We start from the raw sequence: 21,770 nt of genomic DNA, 5'->3' as shown, positions 1-21,770 counted from the left end.
TATTTTTTAATTTATTTTTATTGTAAACAAATGGGATACATGCTGTTTCTGTTTGTACATGGAGTAACAGCATACCATTTGCATAATCATATGTTTACATAAGGTAATGTTGTTTGATTCATTCAGTTATTGTTTTCCTTCCCCCCACCCCTCTCACCCCTCTTTTCCCTCTATACAGTCCTTCCTTCCTCCATTCTTACCTCTTCCCACCCCATATTATGTGTCATCATCCGCTTATCAGAGAGATCATTCGTCCTTTGGTTTTTTGAGATTGGCTTATCTCACTTAGCATGATATTCTCCCATTTCATCCATTTGCCTTCAAATGCCATAATTTATTCTTCTTTATGGCTGAGTAATATTCCATTGTGTGTGTGTGTGTGTGTGTGTGTGTGTATATATATATATATATATATATATATATATATATATATATATATCTCACAGTTTCTTTATCCATTCATCAATTGAAGGACATCTAGGTTGGTTCTACAATCTGGCTATTGTGAATTGAGCAGCTATGAACATTGATGTGGCTGTATCTCTGTAGTATGCTGATTTTAAGTCCTTTGGGTATAGGCCAAGGAGTGGGATAGCTGGGTCAAATGGTGGGTCCATTCTAAGTTTTCTAAGGAATCTCCACACTGCATTCCAGAGTGGCTGCACTAATTTGCAGCCCCACCAGCAATGTATGAGTGTACCTTTTTCCCCACATCCTCTCCAACACCTATTGTTGCTTATATTCTTGATAATCGCCATTCTAATTGGAGTGAGATGGAATCTTAGTGTAGTTTTGATTTGCATTTCTCTTATTACTAAAGATGGTGGATATTTTTCCATATGTTTGTTGATTGCTTGTAGATCTTCTTCTGTGAAGTGTCTGTTCATATCCTTAGCCCATTTGTTGATTGGGTTATTTGTATTCTTGGTGTACAGTTTTTTGAGTTCTTTATATATTTTGGAAATCAGTGCTCTATCTGAAGTATGAGTGGCAAAGATATTCTCCCACTCTGTAGACTCTCTCTTCACATTGCTGATAGTTTCCTTTACTGAGAGAAATCTACTTAGTTTGAATTGATCCCAGTCATTGATTCTTGCTTTCATTTCTTGTGCTATGGGAGTCCTGTTAAGGAAGTCTGATCCTAAGCCAAGAAGTTGAAGATTTGGACTTACTTTTTCTTCTATAAGATGCAGGGTCTCTGGTCTGATTTCAAGGTCCTTGATCCATTGTGAGTTGATTTTTGTGCAGGGTGAGAGATAGGGGTTTAATTTCATTATGTTGCATATGGATTTCCAGTTTCCCAGCACCATTTGTTGAAGAGCCTATCTTTTCTCCCTTGCATATTTTTGGCCCCTTTGTCTAGTATGAGAAAATTGTATTTATTTGGGTTTGTGTCCGTTGTGTCTGTACCATTGATCTACCTGTCTATTTTGGTGCCAATACCATGCTGTTTTTGTTAACTATTGCTTTCTAGTATAGTTGAAGTTCTGGTATTGTGATACCCCCTGTTTCATTCTTCCTGCTAAGGATTGCTTTAGCTATTCTGGGTTTCTTATTCTTCCTGATGAATTTCATGATTGCTTGCTCTATTTCTGTAAGGTATTGGAATTTTAATTGGAATTGCATTGAATCTGTACAGCACTTTTGGTAGTATGGCCATTTTGACAATATTAATTCTGCCTATCCAAAAACATGGGAGATCTTTCCATCTTTAAGGTCTTCCTCAATTTCTTTCTTCAATGTTTTGTAGTTTTCATTGTAGAGGTCTTTTACCTCTTTGGTTAGATTGATTCCCAAGTTTTTTTTTTTTTTTTTTTTTTTTGAGGCTATTGCAAATGGAGTTGTTTTCCTCATTTCCCTTTCAGATGTTTCATCGCTTGCGTATAAAAATGCTTTAGATTTATGCGTGTTGATTTTATAGCCTGCTATTTTGCTGAATTCATTGATGAGGTCTAGAAGTTTTTCTGGAGTTTTTTGGATCCTCTAAATATAGAATCATGTCATCAGCAAATAGTGACAGCTTAAGTTCCTCTTTTCCTACTCATATCCCTTTAATTTCTTTAGTCTGTCTAATTGTTCTGGTTAGAGTTTTGAGGACAATGTTGAATAGAAGTGGTGAAAGAGGACATCCCTGTCTTGTTCCTGTTTTTAAAGGGAATGGTTTCAGTTTTTCTCCATTAAGAATGATGTTGGCCATGGGCTTAGCGTAAATAGCCTTTACAATGTTCAGGTATGTTCTTACTATCCCTATTTTATCTAGTGTTTTGAGCATGAAGTGGTGTTGTATTTTGTCGAACACTTTTTCTGCATCAATTGAAATAACCATAAGATTCTTATCCTTAAGTCTATTGACAAGATGGATTACGTTTATTGATTTATAGATGTTAAACCATCCTTGCATTCCAGGGATGAACCCCACTTGATCGTGGTGCACAATTTTCTTAATATGTTTTTGGATACGGTTTGCCAATATTCTGTTAAGGATCTTTGCATCTATATTCATCAAGGATATTGGTCTAAAATGTTTGTGCCTTGATGTATCTTTGCCTGGTTTGGGTATGAGGGTGATATTAGCTTCATAGAATGAGTTTGGTAGGGTACCCTCCTTTTCTATTTCCTGGAATACTTTGAGAAGTATTGGAATGAGTTCTTCTTTGAAGGTCTCGTAGAACTCGACTGAGAATCCGTCTCGTCCTGGGCGTTTTTGGATGGTAGGTTTTTAATGGCTTCTTCTACTTCATTGCTTGATATTGACCTGTTTAAATTGTGTATGTCCTCCTGGTTCAGTTTGGGAGGAGCGTATGTCTCTAGAAATTTGTCAATGTCTTCAGTAGTTTCTATTTTGTTGGAATACAGATTTTCAAAGTAGCTTTTCATTATGTTCAGTGGTATCTGTCGTGATATTTCCTTTTTCATCACGAATTTTAGTAATTTGAGTTTTCTCTCTCCTCTTTGTTAGTGTGGCTAAGGGTTTGTCTATTTTGTTTACTTTTTCAAAGAACCAACTTTTTGTTTTGTCAATTTCTTGAATTGTTTCTTTTGTTTCAATTTCATTGATTTCAGCTCTGATTTTAATTATTTCCTGTCTTCTACTGCTTTTGCTGTTATTCTGTTCTTCTTTTTCTAGGGCTTTGAGCTGTAATGTTAGGTCATTTAGTTGTTGTCTTTTCATTCTTTTCTGGAATACGCTCCATGCATTTTTCTGAATGAATTTTCCTCTTAGTACCGCTTTCATAGTGTCCCAGAGATTTTGATATGTTGTATCGTCGTTCTCATTGACCTCTAAGAATTTTTTATCTCCTCCCTGATGTTTTCTGTTATCCATGCATCATTCAAGAGCATATTATTTAGTCTCCAGGTGTTGGAGTAATTTCTGTTTTTTATTTTGTCATTAATTTCTATTCTCAGTCCATTATGATCTGATAGAACACAAGTCAGTATCTCTATTTTTTTGCATTTCCTAAGGGCTGTTTTGTGGCATAACATATGGTCTATTTTTGAGAAGGTTCCATGTGCTGCTGAGAAGAAAGTGAATCCACTCGTTGATGGATGGAATATTCTATATATGTCTACTAAGTTTAGGTTATTGATTGTGTTATTGAGTTCTATGGTTTCTTTGGTTGGTTTTTGTTTGGAAGATCTATCTAGTGGTGACAGCAGTGCATTAAAGTCACCCAGAATTATTGTGTTGTGGTCTATTTGATTCCTGAAATTGAGAAGGATTTGTTTGATGTACAGGGATGCACCATTGTTTGGGGCATAAATATTTACTATCATTATATCTTCCTGATTTATGGTTCTCTTAAGCAGTATGAAATGTCCTTCTTTATCCCTTCTGACTAACTTTGGCTTGAAGTCCACTTTATCTGATATAAGGATGGAAACCCCTGCTGTTTACTGAGTGCATGTGCATGGTAGGTTTTTCCCCATCCTTTCACCTTTAGTCTGTGGATGCCTTTTTCTATGAGATGAGTCTTTTGCAGGCAGCATATTGTTGGGTCTTCCTTTTTAATCCATTCTGCCAGTCTATGTCTTTTGATTGATGAGTTTAGGTCATTAACATTCAGGTTTATTATTGAGATATGATTTGTATTCCCAGTCATTTGGGCTTATTTTTGGTTTTTGACTTGGCTTGGTTTCTCCTTTGAGTGGCTTTTCTCTAAGGTAGTTCCTCCCTTTGCTGACCTACATTGTTGTTTTTCATTTCCTCCTCATGGAATGTTTTGTTGAGAACATTCTGTAGTGCAGGCTTTCTATTTGTAAATTCTTTTAACTTTTTTTTATCATGGAAAGATTTTATTTTATCTTCAAATATGAAGTTAGTTTTGCTGGGTATAGGATTCTTGGTTGGCAACCATGTTCTTTAAGAACTTGAAATATGTTGTTCTAGGCCCTTCTAGCTTTTAGAGTATGGGTTGAGAAGTCTGCTGCTATCCGTATTGGTTTCCCCCTATATGTAATCTGATGCTTTTCTCTCACGGCCTTCAAAATCCTATCTTTATTTTGAATGTTAGGCATTTTCATTATAATGTGCCTTGGTGTGGATCTGTTGTGATTTTGTGCATTTGGTGTTCTGTAAGCCTCTTGTATTTGATTTTCCATTTCATTCTTCAGGTTTGGGAAATTTTCTGATATTATTTCATTGAATAGGTTGTTCATTCCTTTGGTTTGTATCTCTGTGCCTTCCTCAATCCCAATAATTCTTAAATTTGGTCTTTTCATGATGTCCCATAGTTCTTGGAGATTCTGTTCATGATTTCTTACCATCTTTTCTTTTTGGGCAACTTTATTTTCAAGATTAAATATTTTGTCTTCATTGTCTGAGATTCTGTCTTCCAAGTGGTCTAGTTTTTTGGTGATGCTTTCCATTGAGTTTTTTATTTGGTTTATTGTTTCCTTCATTTCAAGGATTTCCATTTTTTTTTTTGTTGTTGTTGTTTTTTTTTTTTTTTTTTTTTTTTTTTTTTGAGAATCTCTATCTCTTTGTTGAAATGATCTTTTGCTTCCTGCAGGTGCTCTTTCAGCTTATTGGTATTATCATTCATTGCCTGCATTTGCTCTCTTTTCTCATCCTTTGCTTCACAAATCATCTTAATCATGTATATTCTGAACTCCTTTTCTGACATTTCTTCTAACATACTGTCATTGGATTCTATTAATATAGAATCTAGATTTGTTTGGATCATTCCCCCCCCCCCTTTTTTTTTTTCATGTCATTCATGTATCTTCCCCTCTAGCAGTGCAGATCTGGGGTATTGCAGATTTCCCCCATAGGCTTATAGTGGCCCTATAGGTTTCCAAAACCTTTTCTTTAAGGAGAGATCAATATTAGCAGTGCCAAATTCAGTCACTATGCAATCCTAGACCAAATAGCCCCTATGAGGACAATAACAATATTGTCATAATAAAAAGAATGAGTTCAAATATTATCTTCAGTAAAACAAACAGATTCGCAATAAGGTCTGCAGTTTCTAATGGAGGACAAAGAGGATGCAGAGGGATGTAGGATGTAGCTGTTAATGGGATAAGAAAAGAATATACAGAAGTTCTAGATAATAGAAAGGGTGAGAGTGTAATCAAAGAAATCGGATGTTAGCATGCAAAAAAGGGAGAAAGAGAACTCCGAGGGACAGGTAAACAAAAGGAAAAGAGAGCAAGAAAAGTAAAGAAATAAAAACTTAAAATTTTTCAATAAGGAGAAAAAAGAAAATCTATAGTATAACAGTCATATAGTAATGAAACCTCCCAGTCTTCAGTAGCCTGGTGCATGAGAGGTACCTGACAATGAGGTTCAAGCCTCCAGCAGGCATCTCAGGATGGGATTTGCCCCACCTAAAGATTTGAGCTACAGCTTCCAGGATTATCCAAGATGGCCACTCTGGCTTCCAAATGTGTTGGCAAATGGGGAGCTGCCGCTCAGGGTGTAGACGTGGGCAGTTGGAGGTCCTGGAGGTGGGGTGCCGTTGGTCAGGCAGGGGTCCTGGAGGTGGGGCGTGTTTGGTGTGGTTGTGGGATCCTGGAGGCTGGGTGCAGTCTGTCTGGGGTCCCAGTGATAGGGCCCCGTCAGTTGGTCTGGGGGTCCTGGCGGCAGGGAGCAGTCAGTGGATGTGAGGGCCCCAGAGGCAGGGAGTGATTGGTTGGGCTGAGGGATCCTGGAGATGGGGCTCAGTCAGTCCCGCCAGGGGTCCTAGGGGGCATGGCTGTTGTCTCAAATGGCGGCAGCCACGTGTAACCAAACCAGCAGGTAATGTCACAGTGAACTTCCAGTGGAGGTGCCAACTCATCTTTTTCGTACATTAACTTCAAAATTCACAAGAAGTCACAACGTCTCTGCTGAGCAAAAGGTCAAGAACAAAGAAGAAAAACTTCACTCTCGGGGCTTCACCTGGAGCATGAAAACACTAGTTCCACGGATCCCAGTGACGTGATGGGGAAATCCGCCAAGTGCTGGATGCCCATAGCTGCCTCTATGAGCAGACGGAGCTCTTCCCGCTCTTGCACGTTGGTGGTACCGGCTCGCAGAGAACCGGGTGCAGAGGGAGATGGAGGTGTGGACACGCCCAGACTCTCTGAACGGGTTCGGTCCAAGCGGACATCAGAGACATCCGGAGCTCTCGAAAAGATTGCTGCCAAAATTGCCAGTGAGCTAAAGCTGTAACCCAGTCATTATGGTGTAAATTAAGTAGCAATTTAAGTGCTTTCCTGAACACTGATGGAAATGTATAGAATAATATTTAGGCAATAACGTCTGCATCTTCTAAATCATGACAGTAAAGTCTGAGGACAAAACGCACACCTGGGAGCGGAATGCACGTGTGACCCTGTGCCTCTGTCTTGTTTCCATTGCCCCCGGGTCAGCGTGTGACACATCTGCGTGGGTCTCCTTGTTGGTGTGAGTGCAAGGTGAGTGTGCGTGGAGACATCTCCTTACACTGGCAGCCAGCTTTGTTACCAGTACCTCTGTGATGATCTGTGGGAGATCATTTGGTGCTAAAACATTACAATTGCCAAGGAGCAAAATACTGAATTACTTCTAAGAGTTAATCCTTAAGACTAGTTGATAATTAATACAGGTTGACAGTTCATGCCTGTGGTTTTGTGTTTGTTGCTTTGTGTGTTTAAGTGCAAAAGTTTTCAATTTATAGTTGCGAACATTGCATATGTGTGTTTTTCCACGTGAATTCACAAGATAATTAAAAATTCAGTTTTTCTTAGTAAAAACAAGTGATTGTGGGATGGAATTTATTATAATCTTTAAAATTCAGAATCATTTTAAGGCAGCCATATTGGAAGTTGCATACTGAACCTAAAAAATAGAACTTTCTCTCTCACAGCCCTGACATATTGGACTTTAACTATTCCTTTTTTCTTTTTTTTTTTTAAAGGTTTCTTAAAATGATTGTTATCCATTATGCTTAGCATCCAATGTATTCTTTGAGACCACTCTCTAAATCATATTTTTATGATTCACTAGCCTGATTAGCATAAAGCATCCAGTTGAAAGTAGAGTTGAAGTGAACTATTTAATTCTACCAAAGAAAACTGAGGAAAGAGATAGACCTGCTTCTTCTCTAACAGGATTTTAATGAGACTGCTTGAGTTGACTACTGTTCTGCATAAGTAAGGATGCAAATCCCTTGAGGTTCTATTTCTGACTCTTCCAGAGGCTTTGCTATTATTCCCAGAGCAAGATGGAACCTGTCACTATTTTTTCCCATCTGCAAAGTGCAGCTATGCTTTCAGATTTTTTCATAGGAGTAGCAGGACTAATGAGCACCACAAATGACCTTGGTCTATTTTGTGATTGCATACGCATCCCCTATTGCCATATTTTCATAAGAAATGAGAATTCGCTAATTTTTTCCCTGATGATTTAATATAAGGCTAAAACTTTAAAATCTGGAATGTGTAATTGATCAGCTGTGCTTCAAAATTCAGTTTCTAAATTTAAACAAGAGGAGAATAAGATAAATCTTTCAAGTGAGAATCAAAACCATAAAAAGGAAATGAACAGTTGCCTCACAAATGGAGGTCTATTTCTTTTTCTTTCTCGGGAAGGTACTGTTTATTTTCAGTAAAATTAGCAAGAATATCTGAAATGCATTATTAAATCTTAAGTTGAATGAAACTGGGCTGAGAATGTGGCTTTGTGGTAGAGCGTGTGCAAGGCTCTGTGCTCAATTCCCAGCATCATACAATACACACACACACACACACTTTTTTTAAAATGTAAACAAATGGGGTACAACTTGTTTCTCTGATTGTACATCAAGTAGAGGCATACCATTTGTGTAATCATACATTTGCATAGGGTAATGGTGTTTGATTCATTCTGTTATTTTTTCTTCCCCCACCCCTCCCACCCCTCTTTTCCCTCTATACAGTTCCTCCTTCCTCCATTCTTGCCCCCCTCCCACCCCCCATTATGTGTCATCATCCGCTTATCAGTGAGATCATTCACCCTTTGGTTTTTTTGAGATTGGCTTATCTCACTTAGCATGATATTCTCCAATTTCATCCATTTGCCTGCAAATGCCATAATTTTATGATTTTTTATGGCCGAGTGATATTCCATTGTATATATATACCACAGTTTCTTTATCCATTCATCAATTGAAGGACATCTAGGTTGGTTCCACAATCTGGCTATTGTGAATTGAGCAGCTATGAACATTGATGTGACTGTATCTCTGTAGTATGTTGATTTTAAGTCCTTTGGGTATAGACCAAGGAGTGGGATAGCTGGGTCAAATGGTGGTTCCATTCCAAGTTTTCTAAGGAATCTCCACACTGCTTTCCCGAGTGGCTGCACTAATTTGCATTCCCACCAGCAATGAATGAGTGTACCTTTTTCCCCACATCCTCGCCAACACCTGTTGTTGCTTATATTCTTGATAATTGCCATACACACTTTTTTTAAAAGTAACTTGCTCTCTTCATGGGAATTTACTTGGGAAGATTGTAGCAATTTATTTTAGAACGACTCTTGATCACACAGAGATCTTTCCATCAATCCTAATACACTTTTTCTTTTGTTTGTTTGTTTGTTTTTTTCTTTCTTTCTTTCTTTTTTTTTTTTTTTTTTTTTTTTTTTTTTTTTTTTTTTTTTTTTTTTTTTTTTTGTGTGTGGTACTGGGGATTGAGCCAGGGCCTTGTTCATGATACGCAAGTACTCTACTACTGAGCTATACCCCTAACCCAAGAAATACAGTTAAACTTGATTTATCTGGGTTCCAGTAGTCAGAAGATTCTTGTATTGATCTGTCTTAGTGCATTTTCTGTTATTAAAACAGAATACTAGAGACTGGGAAATTTGCAGAGAAAAAAGGTTCATTTTGGCTCGAAGTTCTGGAGGCTAGAAAGGCGTGAGTATCTGGTGGGTCTCTGGTGAGTGCTGCTCCATGCGTGGTAGAAAAGCAGAAGGGAAGGGGTACAAGCAGAAGAGCACATGTGTAAGAGAAAAAGACTAAAACCTCATAAGGGAAGGTGCCAGGCTCGCTTTATTACAACCCACTGTTGAGTAACTAACTCAGTCTCTTCGGAAAGACACGACCCCATTCCTGAGGGCAATGACTGATCATCTCCAAAGACCCTACCACCCAATAGTGCTACACTGGAAATCCAGTTCAACATGAGTTTTGGTGGGGACAAACCATAGCCAAACCATGGAACCATCCTCGGTGACTGTTACTGTCCTATATGACGGTGAGAGAGCTCAGTTCTTACTTCAGCAATTGGGTGAGGCAGACATGATAATTGTACTTGTTTTTGAAAGACAGAGTCCAAGTCAGAATCACAGGGAATAAAATCAACCACTTCAAAATGTCGAGCTGGTTAGTGGGCAGTGCTTCATTCCTCATCCCTGCAGTTTCCAAGTGAACAAGTGTCCAGCAGAATAACATGCCTGGCTCACCTCTGCTCCTTCCTCATTGCTTCCCAGGGAAGGAGGAACATCTCTGCCTGGAGAGTTTGAAGAGTGAACCAAACGGAGGGCAGCCAGGTCTCTGAGGCCTGCTGACCTGCAAGAGCTTTGGGGAATTCTGTTTTCTGTACCTGAGTCCATTCAACATACTTGCTTGGTGCTTCTTGCCATCTGCTATGAATATTCACTCTTTGGATCCTGGAATAAAGTTTATATAAAGCACAAAGGCATCCTCTATCCATAAAATCCCTCAAATCAACTCACTTCATTTCAGTAACTCAGAGGAGAAATCACCCTTTTCATGGATGCTGATTGTTTTAGTTCGCATTTTTTTTTTTTTTTTGCTGCTGTGACAAAAAGACCAGACAAGAACAATTGTAGAGGAGGTAATGTTTATTTGGGGGCTCAAGGTTTCAGAGGTCTTAATCCATAGAAGGCTGGCTCCATTTCTTGGGGCTTGAGATGAGGCAGAATATCATGGTGGAAAAGTGTGGTAAAGGAAACCAACTCACAGGTGGTCAGGAAGCAGAGAGAGCTAAACTCGGCTTACAAAATATGTACCCCAAAGGCGTACCCCCAGTGACCCACCTCCTCCAGTCATACCCTACCTACCCACAGTTACCACCCAGTTAATCCTTCCAGGGGATTAATTCACTGATTGGGTTAACGATGTCGTTACCCAATCATTTCACCTTTCACATATGAGCCTTTGGGGGACACCTCCCACCCAAACCATAACACTGATATTCAGATAAAATCAGAAATCTGTCTTTTGCTCTTGCTTGGGTTCTTCTGTTCTCTTGATGGTTGTAGAAGTCAGAGTGAGTGGGAACAATGAAACATTTTTACTTTGTATCTTGTCACTGATATTTGTATTGAGACAGCAGTATGAGGATGTACTCTTAGGCCTAGCACCGTAGCTAATACTTATTTGATACTAAACAAATATTGGTTGACTTAATGAATCATCAAATTCAAAGTAGAATTGAAAATGTTGAAAAGCAATTTTAAGGGGCTTCATAATCCTCTTTAATCAGTTGTAGGTGACTTCAGGGGTCTTATCAAGCTCCTTTCGGAAGACACCCTCATGGAGGCTGCTATGGTTCAGATAAGTGGCTCCCAAAGGCCCACGTGTTAAAGGCTTGGCTCTTGGGGTGGCACTATTGGGAGCTGGTGGAACCTTTAGAAGGTGAGTCTTAATGAAAAGTCCTTAGGACGTTGGGTTGTACCCTCTGACGGGGCTGTAGCGCTACAGTTTCTTCCTCTTCCTTTCTTTGTCTTCTGGTCATGAAATAAGGTGCTCCTGGCAGAATGTGCTGCCTCACAAGAGGTTCGAAGGATGGGGTCCCTGGATCATGGCCTGGAACATCCAAAACCATGAGCTTTAGTACCCTTTCATACCCTTTTCTCTGAGCTATTTGCCTCAGGTATTTTGTTATAATGACAGAAAACTAACACAGAGGCCGTGAGTATTCAGTATTTGTCACACAAAAGAGGTCATTACCACATAAATTTAGATCTCACACACATACTCACACTACATAAGTAGAGACTTTGGATGGGAATAGTTTAAAAAGTTAGAGACCATCCTGGACCTTGATTGCAAAGAAAATGATATCACCATTCTGAGACCAGAAGCTCTAGCCTGTGTCCCATAATGGCTGTTATATTATGGTCCATTTAGCTGTTAGCCTGTGCTTCACAGGTTCCTTTTGACTAAATATACATTTTCTAATTTCTTGGAGTTTTCACAACATAAATGGCAACTGTCTACCTTGCTCCAGCTCCCTGCCCGCCTCCTCCAATTGTTCATCTCCTTTCCTCGACTTCTGAGGACTCATCATGAGCTGCATGGGTGAAGTGTGGTCTGCACGTCCCTTCATGCACTTAATCAGATGATAGGTGCTTAGTGAGCACTGACTATATACTGGCCCTGAGTTTTGTGCATGTGGATACGATGATTGAAACATGGTTCTAACTCTTGGGAGCTCATGGATGAAGATCTCACAGGAAGTGTTCGAGGGAACATCAGGCTTTGGGGAGAAGGAAATGGGGCAGGGAGTCAACCAACCTGGGAAGATTCCAGGAGCAAGACTGCCTTCCTCAGGTTTGTGTGCCCCATAAGCACATCTATTTATGAGGTGGAATTCAGAGCCATGAATACATCCTATACTCAGACCAAAAGGCTTTGGGAAGCTGAGCATGTTCCTGGGAGAGAAGAGTTATACATGGGCTCTGGAAAGGAAGGCAAGTTCAACAGACATACGGAAAACATCAGGAGTTTAGGATTTGGGGCTTGGAAAGATAATTTATACATTTTTACAGTGGGGACCTGTTTGTATCCTTTTAAACTTAGTCTTAGGGAATCATGGTTAAGTGGGGGAAAGGTCCATTGACTAAAATTCCTTTTAACACATCAGGAAAACTTTGTGTGTGTGCGTGCATATGTGTGTGTGTGTGTGTGTTTGTGTATGCTGTAGGTATTGTTACCATCTTTCTGAGAAGGTTTATGGTTTCCTAACAAGCTTCCACATCATAAAACACGCACTTGTATAGACAAGTTGAGGAAAAAGCCTGATTGACATTAATCTCAAATGTATTGCTGGGAAGGTCTTTTTGTTTGGTCTGTCTTTGAAGTGAAGATCAGAGGTGATTCTTTGTCACCCACAAAACTTTGATGTTTGCCTGCATACCACTCACAGCCAGGATGTAAACACCAACATATACCTGCAAATCCACAATCAGTTTATGATTATTAGGTGGGAAATTTGTTAAGAAGACCTTAATTTGTTATTGCTCAGTTGTAACTTTGAAATGTTCCTAGGCATCCTGGAGGGAAAATTAGCTCCAGAACAGAAGCGTTAACATCCATTAACAAAGTCTACTTAAAAAAATTAAAAAAAAAAAAAACAGTTTAACCGACTGCAAATGAATGCATCAAAGTGGCAAAGAAAGGATTTGCTCTAGTACAGTTGGGGGTGGGGAGTCAGGATGTGAGTCTCACCGCTGGGCATACTGGACTAAGCCTGGGGTTTTGGAAGAGGACAAGCTCAGCTTTGAATTGGGTTCTGTCAATTATTAGGTGTGTGTCCTCAAGGAAATTACATCTTCTCCAGGGTCTTTATAAATAAAATTAAGATAATAATATTATTGTTAAAATTAAGTGAAATTACACATTTAAGGTGCTTAATATATAAGTAGATGCCTTAAGTGGTAGATATGGGATCTCAAGCACAATAGTCATTCCACAAAATTTTCGTTCTTGATGTGACATGAGTTTTAAATGTATAAAAATGTCCCAAAAGCCTTACCTTACCCAGCTCTTCCTGATATGATATTGCCTTCTGTCCTTCCTGATTGCCATAGAAAGCCCAAGGTAGCAGAATACGACTTTTCAAAGAATATGTTTAAGACCTGGTAGAGAACCCAAGCTCCAAACCTCAGTATTCCATATAGCCCTACAGTAATTCTTACATTATATTAACAAATGCATGGATGATTTGTGGTTATCATTAGCTCTTTCTTACAAATACTATCCTCTCCTTAATTAAGCCTGACATATACAAAAGGAGGTGAAAGTAGTGTCTATTCTTTAATCAATAGAATGGTCCTCCAATCTGTAAGAAAAGACCTATTGTGCCATGAAGCTTTAAGAGAAATGAATGGGGGATTGATGGAGAAAAACCGCTGCCAACCCATTGGAACAAGTGCACACACACACACACACACACACACACACACACACACACACAAATATTCATCCATCTATCCATCTATCCTTCCATCCATCCCCACACCCACCCACACATCTGTCCACCTGTCCACTAACAGGGAGGACACAGTGATACCCCACCTCATAGAGTTTACCTCCTGAGGCTCCTTGAGGTGACTAATTTGCCAGCTAGATTGCCTTCATGTCAGATGAGCAAAAGGACAGCATTTTATCCCAAACATATGCCCCTTCTAGAAAATTTGGAAAAAATGTAAATAAATGAAGAAAAGCATAATCATCTTTAACCTATTTCCTTGAGTTCATCAATTGGGGGGCGGGTATTGGGAATTGAACTCGGGGGCACTCGACCACTGAGCCACATCCCCAGCCTGATTTTGTATTTTGTTTAGAGACAGGGTCTCACTGAGTTGCTTAGTGCCTCACCTTTGCTGAGGCAGCTTTGAACTTATGATCCTCCTGCCTCAGCCTCCCGAGCCTCTGGGATTATAGGTGTGCACCATTGTGCCTGGCTATCATGAACATTTTGATGTATCTCCTTGAGGTTGTGTGTGCGTGTATCTAACCATGAAAGCATGCAATACCTATTTTGTCTGGTTTTAGTATTCACTCAATATTATATCATAGGCAGTTTTATATGCTTTTAAAGATGTTTAAAATATGATTTTCTGTGGTTCCATTCTATGGAGCTATAAAATTAATTTCTCCTAAACACTTAGACTGTTTTCCTTTTATGTTTTGCTACTGTAATTAATACTGCAATGACATCTTTAAACTTAAACCAAAAATTGTTCCCAAATCTCCAATTTTTTTCTTAGGAGAGATTTTTAGAAGCGCAAGTTTCTGAATCAATGAACATGGAAGTTTTGTGGCTTTTCCAAATTGCTTTCAGAATGGAAAAGATTCCATTAAGGAACATCTGGATAAATTAAGCACGAGTTGGGTTCAGTGGTTTTGGTGGTTTGCATTAATCACACTGACATTCCTGGCTGAACGATGGTGTCTTCTTATAGGTCAGTGCTTGGACACAAGCTTTTTAAATGGTAGGTTTGAGAGGGTGACTCTGAGCGCTGCTACATACTGTGAACACTGTTTGAGTGTTTCTATTTCCCCTTTTCTTTCTGCTCGCCTCTCTCATTCCCTCTTACCCTTCTCACACACAGCATTTCAAGCCCCACCCCAACCCCTATTCCTCCATGTAATGCCAGCAACCCTTGTTAACAAGCTGGTAGGCATCCTTTCATAAGCTTCCGCATGCTCACAAATCAGATGGACATGTGTATACACACGCACACACACACACACACACACACACACATCTTATTACTTCACAGAAATCACATTCATTACACTCTTCCCCATAGAATAGAGATAAATAGGAAGCAGTGTCTCCAATGGTGAGTTTAGCTGTGACTTTCTGGCCATCACTCAGGCGGTCCACTTAGAACCACCTGCTCCAGTCCTTTCAGTAATAGGTGCTTTGCTACAGTTTGGATCTTGAGCATACTCCAAAGGCCTGTGGACAAAGGCATGCCCCTGGGGTGGTACTACTGGGAGCGGTGGAGCCTTTTTGGAGGTGGGGTCTAGTGGGAGGTCTTCAGGTCGTTGGGGATGTGCCCTTAAAGAAGATAGTAGGACCTCAGCACTTTCCAAGAGACGGAAGCCCCAGAACAAGAGGGATCAACAGTGCTACCCTAGTCTGAGACCATGGCTTCTGGAAACTCCCTGTAGAATAACTGGCAGAGTTTGCTTTGGAAGAGTGAAGAAGTGAGAGTTTGGTATCCTGAGATGATCAAAGCAGCAACGAAGAACCCATTCAAGAAGAGTGGAGCTTGCATCTGCATCTGCTTCCTTGTTCTTCCAACTTTTATTCCATCCAAGCCACCATCTTTTTGGGTGGTGCTGGCCATGCTTAGGGAGGGGCTCCACTTCAGTTCACTATCCCACATTCCCATCATTCCTAGACACACCCTTGCTGACACACCCAGAAGCTCTTAATCATTGGTATCTCTTAATCCAATCAAGTTGACAATTCAAATTAACCATTGCAGCCTCCAAAATTGAGAAAATACATTTCTGTTGTCTAAGCTGCTCAGGCTGTGGCATTTTACTATGTCATCCCTAGCAAACTAACAGAAATGGGTAAATAATTGAATCAGCATTATTTATTAATCATTTTCCCTCCTTGAATTGAAATGCCATTTGATCAAGTATAAATTTGTATATATTATATATAATATATATAAATATGTTATATGTATTTATATATTATATAATATATACTTTGTGTGTAATACATAAATTATATTATAATATACATGATATATATATAGTATATATAAGTATTTTATATATTTGTATATATACACACACATAGTTATCAATTTATGAATTTTCTGTTCTATTCTTCCATGTGTTTTTTCTTGTGTCTATACCATTTTATTGGTTTTATGGTATGCTCTGATGTTTGGTAAGGCAATCCCCCCCCTTCTTTCTTCCTTCACCACATGGGTAACTCTTTGAAAAATATCATCTTCTCCTGAAACACATGTGCGTAGGTAGAAAGACCAAATAACACAATACAGCTTGTAATTAAAGCAGAAGCTTCTTTCCACCCCAGGAGTATGCTGATGACTAACAATTGACTCTCTCAAAAAGACAGCCAGCCTTGGTTGACAGTGCTTTCTCTGTGCCAGGTGTGCACACGCCCACCGTGGCTGGTTTTGAGCTGCTCAGCAGGGAGCTGGAGGCATGTGCGATGAGGGAACCGGCCAGCTCCAGTTCAGTGCTGCCAGTTCCCGAACCCTTTTTGCAAGCTTTTTAAAGCTGACTTTCTGATACTCACATTCATATCTTAAAGTTTTGCTTACATTATTAATTCCTGGTGTCTAAATGTTAGGCATCACCTATTGACTGGAAGATGGGGTATCATCAAGTGTCTTTTCTATCTCCATCCTCTTACTTCCTCTCCCCGGGGAAGTTCCATCATGACTTTGTTTACATGAATATTCAATATTTATTTTATTATAATTACCTTTTTATATGCCCAAATACATACCTTTGTAATGTGGTTATTATGGTTATATGCTACTTGCTCAGTCAAGGAATTTATAATTAAATGTCTTTTGTGATTTTTTGTTGTTGTTTTCATGCATTTTTAGACTTTTTTAATAACTCTGAATTAATTAATTAATTAATTAATTTTGTGTGGTGCTGAGGATCGAACCCAGTCAGTCCCTCACACATGCTAGGCAAGTGCTCTACCACTGAGTTACAACCCCAGCTCCTTGTCATACATTTTAAAAACTTTTCTTTTCTTTTGGTGATTCAGTTTCCTCTCTCTATCCTGTTTCTCCCAGACTCTCCAAGAGTAAAACCCTATGTAAAGCAAAGCTGTGACCCTCAAAAGCTGTGATTTAGTAAAAATGTGAACTGGTATACTTGCTTTTGAGGCTACAAATAAAGACTGTTTCTCCTACTATTCTGGGTAGAAAAAATACAATTTTTTTTCAAGTGAAAATTACAACACTCCAATATATGACTCTGTGCTACCAGTGCAATCAGGGAAAACCGCAGGGTTAGAACGCAAAATAATATATACTGGTCACAGGTTGCAAATGCCTTTTGGCACGTGGCCAAGACAATTTCAAAACCACTCAGGAGGAAAGCATCAACTCAGGTCACTCAGGATTTCCACTGATCAAGTGCAACAGAACAGAGGCTCATGAGAAAACATTAGCAAGCACAAGAAAAGGACTCATCATGAATGAAAGTCAGCAAGAAAAAAATTAGATTTTCAAGGATTTAATATGCTGGAATTATTTGCTACAGAATATTATGCATAGTGAGCTTAAAGAAACAAAAGATGGAAGTAAAAAATGAGAAAGGGACAGAAACATTTATAAGAAATTAAACTTGTTTGATAAAGCAAAACAAAACAAAACAAAATGAATAGGACTCCAGAAAAATAATAATCACTGAAATTATACCCAATCCCTTTTCTGAAGATTTCCTGCCCCTTCATCTAATGGAGATGGGGATCTTCCCAATGCCAGGGCTGCCCGTGTCCCTCCCACTCTCTACTCCCCTGAACTTGCAGATAATTTAAAATGTTCTTTTTGCTATCATGTTGCTCTTTCTCCCTCTTCCCTAGAAACCTCCCTACTGGTTTTAATTAGTTTTCCCCACCTTACTGCCCTTGGTAGCTGATGTCTTCTATGGTTGAACGTGGTTTGAGGGTGTCCCCTAAGGGTTTCTGTGTTGGCAGTTCAGTGTGGTTGTACTGAAATGGTGGAATTTTAAGGGGTACAGTCTAGTGCAAGGTGTTTGGGTTATTGGGGGAATCACCCTATGAAGAGATTAAGGTCGATCTCATGAGACCTTGAGTTAGTACTCAAGAAAGGTGTCATAAAAGAGTAAGTCTGGGCTGGAATGTAGCTCCTAGCAAGCACGAGACTCTGAGTTAAAGCCGCATGTTCACCCAAAAATCAGTGAGCCTGGCCTCTTCTGTGCTCTCTGGTTTCCTTGCCATGTGGTCTCTCCCCCTTGCATATGCTCCTTCCTTGATGTCTTCTGCAGGGGAATTTCACCAGAGCCTATGCCAAGATGTCTGAACTTTCAGCTTCCAAAACCTCTTCTCTTTTTCTTCCTTTCGTTTTCTTTTCTTTCTCTTCCTCCCTTCCTCTCTCTCTCCCTCCCCTCCCCTCCCCTCCCCTCCCCTTCCCTTCACTTCCCTATACCAGGGATTGAACTCAGAGGTATTTAACTACTGAGCCACATCCCCAGTCCATTTTTGTTTGTTTTTGAAAAAAGGGTCTAAGTTCCTTGAGGTCTCAAAATACTAGCATTTGTTTGATAATTTCATATATAGCCATCTTTGTTGAATTTGAGGTTTTTCTTAGCAATGAATAATCTAGTAAAACATTGTTTTAGATGTAATCAAAATAACAAAGTGTAAGAAAGAACTGACTTCAATCAGACTTGGATAGTATGAAAATGAAAAATTTTTGCTGTGCATCTACTAAGGTAAAATATTTGAATGTCAAGATTGAAAAACACCTTTTTTTCAGTGTTCTTATGAGGTTGGCTCTATCACTCCTTGAAAGAATGACTATCATTTGCTGACTAGCTTCCAGAGTCAACATTTCCATAACAGGGTTTCTCTGTGTAGTCTCTGGACGTGTTCCTGATTGACATCAGAGCTCTCATCTGCATACTGTGTTCCTTTCCCTATGTTGTAATAATGTGGCACTCACTCCGAGATTGAGTTTCCTGTTTTTTCTGTAACAGTGAATTCACTTTACTCTAAATTGATGAGTGTCTCAGGTACATAAATCAGTGTATCTATGACCTCTATCAAGAGGTTCCAATCTGATTTAAAGTCAGTTGTCCTTTCTCATGCCTAATTATTTTGATCACATCTAAAATAATATTTTATTAAGCCATACATTGCTTTAAAACAACCCTGAAACAAAGTGAATAAAGATGTCTATCTAATATTACAAATGCTGATATTCTGAAGACCCCTTGGTCAGTATTCATTTTTGCTTAGGTATTTTTTATTTTGCATTACTGTAGAGCCCATTTAAGTATGTTTATTATAATTGTTGTTTTGGTATAAGACAAAACTCTAGTTACTTTAAGGGAAGAAGGTCAAAAGAGTTAGTTATTCCAAGGAAAGAATTTGCCATAAAGGTTTAGAAAATTCTTCATGTTGGAGGTGAATTTTGACTTTCGGGCATTGGAGAATTTGTGTCCAATTTCCTTTCTATTTTTAATCCCCACAATTACCAAATACTACTTCTCAAAGTTATTTTCCAGTTTCTCCATCATATCCCAAGTTTCCACAGACTCATGGATCTCTAATTTAGCAGACTTCTTGTTTTTTCATTGATGTTTTGTCCAATGCTGAAGTTTTAACTATAATAGGATAATACATCTTTCATATCTCAAAGAATGATTTTCCCATCTAACCTAGAATTGTCTTGCCTCTTCTTAAATGTTCATCCTATGTAAATGTTAGACTCAGTTTGTCAAGTTCCCCCCAAAAATCTTATTGGTAATTGAATTGAGATGACACTGAGTTATTGATTAATAGAAAGAAAAGCTTTGGAACAATATAATTGTTTGATGATTTGATCAAGACTGCCCATAAGAAAACATTTGAACATGGTATCTTTTGTGGGAAGGGAGAGATTTAAAATTTTTTCACATTTATACGTTCTAGAAGATTTTTTTTTCCCTCCTTTTTACTGTCCAGCATCTAAACTACCTTTCTGTTTGGGGAATTTCCTATTATATGACTCTTGCCAGAAAACTGGGCTTGTCTTCCAATATGATGGTTGAAATGATCAAACACATGCTTTCCTCTGCCAGTATATATCTATGACAGGGAAATATGCTGTATGATTGGCTACGAGAACTTCTTGCATAGAATTTAAAATCTGGAACACAATAGCAAAGAATCAAGGACATTTGACTTTAAAATTTTTTTCATGTGGCAATGTTACAAGAAATAGCATTACGTGTCTAGGGACAACAATGTCTAGTGGTATCGTGATGCCTTCTCCAATTACTGTGTAACTTTACCTTTGAATTTTTAAAAAGATTTATTGCTGCATTCAATAAACTAATATTTTTCTTTGACTCTTTGCATATATGTTTATAATGAAGATTGGCTGGTGTCTTTATGCATTTTCTGCTGCCATAACAGAATGCCACAGACTGGGTAATTTATAAGCATTAAGAAGTTTATTTGGCTCATAGTTCTGCAGGCTAAGAAGTCCCAGAGCATAATACTGGCATCTGGCAAGGGCCTTCTTGCTGCGTCATAGCCTGGCAGAAGGACAAGAGACAACGTGTAAGACAGAAATTGGAATGAGCTCATTCTTTTTACCAGAAACCCATTTCCATGACGACTAAGCTACTCCTGCTATTAACAGCATAAATCCAGGAGGGCAGAACCCTCTTGGCCTCATCGTCTATTAAAGACCCCCACCCCTTAATACCATTACAATAGCAATTACATTTCAACCTGAGTGTTGGAGGGAACCTTCAAACCACAGCAACTGAATTTTTCTTTTGACTAACCAACCTTTCCTTTGTTAAAATAGTCATATCTGTGTAACTGAAATGATTTTTACCATAGTGCAATTCATTGATGATGACTCTTGCCATCTAGTGGCGTCCAAGATTCTGGCTGAAAGGTTTTACAGGGCTGGTGGGAGCCATGGAGGGTTCTTCCTCTCTGGAGTAAGGAGTAGTGAGTGGCATGCCCTTTAATTTGAGGTTGAGCAGGTGGAGACAAGTGTTCCTTTTTGGTCTTGTTCCTAAGGAGTTTTTCATAAAAAATTTGACTTTTTATTTTCATTTCTTCTTTATATTTTTCATTCCTTAGTATTTCCCCCACAGGGAGTAGAGTCTTGCTTGCTCTTCTAATCCAAGCTTCCCATTCTGTTGGGATATCTCCTCCTTCACAGTCTATTTCTTTTTTATTTGCTGCTTCTGCAATCCTTTTCTCTTGAATAGTTTGTCAGTTTCAGAGGTCTTTTTTGAGTTTTTGTAACAAGCCAAAATAAATTTTGGTGCTTGAACAAAAGACCGGAGTAACAGAGTGTGCTCTTAAGATCCTTTCACATGCTGGAAAAATTTCTCTCATTTAAATAAAATTCTTTTTAATTTTTTATTTGTTCTTTTTAGTTATACGTGCCAGTAGAGCGTACTTGACATACCATACATACATGGAGTAGAACCTCGCGTTCTTGTGGTTGTACATGATGTGGAGTTTCACTGGTCGTATATTCATATATGAACATAGGAAAGTTACGTTCAATTCATTCTACTGCCTTTCCTATTCCCATTTCCCCTCCCTTACATTCATTACCCTTTGAATTTTTCTCTCATTTTAACAAGGGAAAAACCATTTTAATAACTTGCTCACACAAGAGAGTCCCACGAAAAATGTGAGACTCAAAGAAGGTCAGATCATTGAAACTTATGTAGCACCCTGAACTATGGAAAGATGGGGCTTCTGGATGAATTTAGAATTTCATATTTCCTAGAAAACCATCCCATGTTATACAAGTTTTCTATTCTATTGTCATAACTTTGTTCAAATAA

Source organism: Sciurus vulgaris, assembly GCF_902686455.1.
Source record: "Sciurus vulgaris genome assembly, chromosome: 9".
Taxonomy (NCBI): Eukaryota; Metazoa; Chordata; class Mammalia; order Rodentia; family Sciuridae; genus Sciurus; species Sciurus vulgaris.
Note: the sequence above shows the minus strand (reverse complement) of the source record.